Raw genomic sequence first — 3,280 nt, forward strand, 5'->3', positions numbered from 1 at the left:
CAATAGCAAAAACATGGAACCAACCATGCTGCCCATCGAAGCTGGACTGGATTAAAAAAATGTGATACATATACACAATGGAATACTATGCAGCCATAAAGAAGGTAAAACATATGGACTTTGCAGCAACTAGGATGGATTTAGAGTTGATTATACTCAGTGATCTATCACAGAAACAAAGAACACAGTACCATATGTTCTCACTCATAAGTGGACCTTGAACAATTATAATACTATAAGAAAGGGATTGGCAGTAGTGGTAAACTGTCAGGGGATGGAAGGAGGGATTGGACGTTGAGGGAAACTGCTAGGGGAGGGAGGGGTATATCTCATCAACAAGGGTACCTGCATAATCAACGTTTGCATACCTAATGCTGAATTGTACCCCACATCTTTATAATAAAAATAATTAAATTTTTTAAAATGAGCAAAGAACCTGATTAGATATTTATCAAAAGGGGCATACAAATGGCCAACAAGTATACTAAAAAGTGTTCAACGTCACTATCCATCAGAAAAATGCTAATTCAAATCACAATGGGATATCACCTCATATCTATTTTAATGACTGTTATCAAAAACCAAAAGATAAATGTTGGTGAGGATTTGGAGAAAAGGGAACACTTGTACACTGTTGGTGGGAATGTAAATTAATACAGCCATTAGGTAAGAGAGTATAGAGGTTCCTGATGCAGCAACCTACTACTGGATATATTTCAAAGAAAATGAAATCAGTAAGTCAAAGATATATCAGCATTATTCAGTGACCAAAATATGGAATCAATCAAGTGTCCATTAATGAATGAATGAATAAAGAAAATGTGGTTTTATATACACAGTGAAATACTAGTTATCTATTTTAACAAAAAGGAAATTATCTTTTGTGACAATATGGATGAACATGAAGGACATATTAAGTGAAATAAAAAAGGCACCGAAAAATAAATGTCACATGATCTCACTTACATATGAAATCTAAAAAAGTTGATCTCATAGGTAAGAGTAGATTGGTGATTAACAGGAATGGTTGAACGTGGGGGACATTAAGGACAATTGGTCAAAAAATACAAAATTTCTGTTAGGTAGGAGAAATAAGTTCAAGCAATGTATTGCACAACATAGTGACTGTAGTTAATAATACACAGTATAAAAAAATGCTGAGAATAGATGTAAAGTGTTCTCACAACAAAAATTATAACTATGTGAGGTAATGCATACATTAATGAGCTAGACTTAAGCATTCTACACTTATATATATGTATACTCAGAACAGCATGATGTATACAACAAATGAATACTATTTTATCTGTCAATTTAAAAATAAATATATAATAAGTAAATAAAAGAAAATCTCAGAAATGTATATAATTCATTTAAGCTAGAAGCTTTTTAAAAATTCAGAAAATGAATTCAAACAACAAAAAATATTGAATACTTTCAATTAAGCAAAAAACTAAGGTATAACAGATAGTATTTTTTTTCTTTATTTTAAAGATGTGGGGTACAATTCAGGATTAGGTACACAAATCTTTATTATGCAGGTACCCTTGTTGATAAGGTGTGCCCCTCCCTCCCCTGGTAGTTTACTTCAACTGCAAATCCCACTCCCCCTCCCCTGACAGTTTTCCACTACTGCCAATCTCTTTCTTATAGTATTATGGTAAATGTTCAAGGTCCACTTATGAGTAAGAACATATGGTACTCTGTTCTTTATTTCTGTGATAGATCACTGAGTATGATCGACTCTAAATTCATCCAAATTGCTGCAAAGTCCATATGTTTGTCCTTCTTTGTGGCTACATAATATTCCATTGTGTACATGTACCACATTTTTTTAATCCAGTCTAGCTTCGATGGGCAGCATGGTTGGTTCCATGTTTTTGCTATTGCAAATAGAGCTGCAACAAATATGTGTGTGCAGGTATTTTTTTGGTAGAATCACTTGAGTTCCTCTGGGTATATTCCCAATAGGGGGATTCCTGGGTCATATGGAAGGTCAATTTCTAGTTCTTTCAAAAATCACCACACTGTCTTTCAGAGAGGTTTCACTAGTGTGCATTCCCACCAGCAGTGTAGAAGCGTTCCTTTTTCTCCACATCCTCACCAGCATCTGTTGTTTGTTTTATTAGTGATGGCCATTCTTATTGGGGTCAGGTGTTATGTCAATGTGGTTTTGATTTGCATTTCTCTGATCATGAATGAGACTGAGCACTTTTTCATGTGTCTGTTGTTTGTCCATATATCTTCTTTTGAGACGTGTCTATTCATGTCTTTTGCCCACTTTTTAATGGGACTATTTCTTTTTTCCTTTCAGTGCAGCTGAGTTCCTTGTAGATCCTAGATGTTAGGCCTTTGTCAGATGTACAGTTTGCAAATATTTTTTCCCATTCTGTGGGCTGTCTCCCTGCTTTCTTGATGGTTTCTTTTGTTTTGCAGAAGCTTGTCAGTTTGATGAGGTCCCACTTGTCTATCTTACCTCTTATGGTATGGACACTTGGAGTTTTGATCAAGAATTGATTGCCAATTTCAATATCCATAACGGTGTCTCCTGCATTTTCTAAGATTCTTATAGTTTGAGGTTTTACGTTAGGTCTTTGAACCATTTAGAGTTAAATTTTGTGTGTGGTTATAGTTAGGGGTCCTGTTTCAATCTTCTGCATGTGATCAGCCAGTTTTCCCAGCATCATTTACTGAATATGTTCTCCTCTCCCCGGTGGTTTTTGTTGGAGGCTTTGTCAAAGATAAGCTGGTTGAGGAATAGACTCTTTGCTTCTCAAATCTCTATGCTGGTCCATTGGTCTATGTGCCTGTTCTTGTACCAGTACCAGGCTGTTTTGATAACTGTAGCCTTATAGTAAAGTTTGATGTCTGGAAGTGTGATACCTCCTGCTTTTTTTCTTTTGCTAAGGAGTTTTGGCTATTTGTGGTTGTTTAGGTTTCTATATGAATTTCTGTATTGTCATTTCCAGATTTGAGAAAAGTGATGTTGGTAATTTAGTGGGTATTGCATTGAATCTGTAGATTGCCTTTGGTAGGATGGACATCTTAATAATGTTGATGGAATATTTTTCCATTTGTGTCTTCTTGGATATCTTTGAGCAATGTTTTGTAGTTCTCATTGTAAAGGTCTTTCACTTCTCTGGTTAGGAAGATGTTGAGGTTTTGTGTGTGTGTGTGTGTGTGTGTGTGTGTGTGTGTGTGTGTGTATTGTGAATGGGATTGTGCTTTTTATTTTACCTCATTCTGCCTGTTGTTGGTGTATAAGAATGAAATTGTCTTT

The sequence above is a fragment of the Carlito syrichta genome, unplaced genomic scaffold, assembly GCF_000164805.1.
Source record: "Carlito syrichta isolate Samal-C Ts95f unplaced genomic scaffold, Tarsius_syrichta-2.0.1 Scaffold250003, whole genome shotgun sequence".
NCBI classification, from domain to species: Eukaryota; Metazoa; Chordata; class Mammalia; order Primates; family Tarsiidae; genus Carlito; species Carlito syrichta.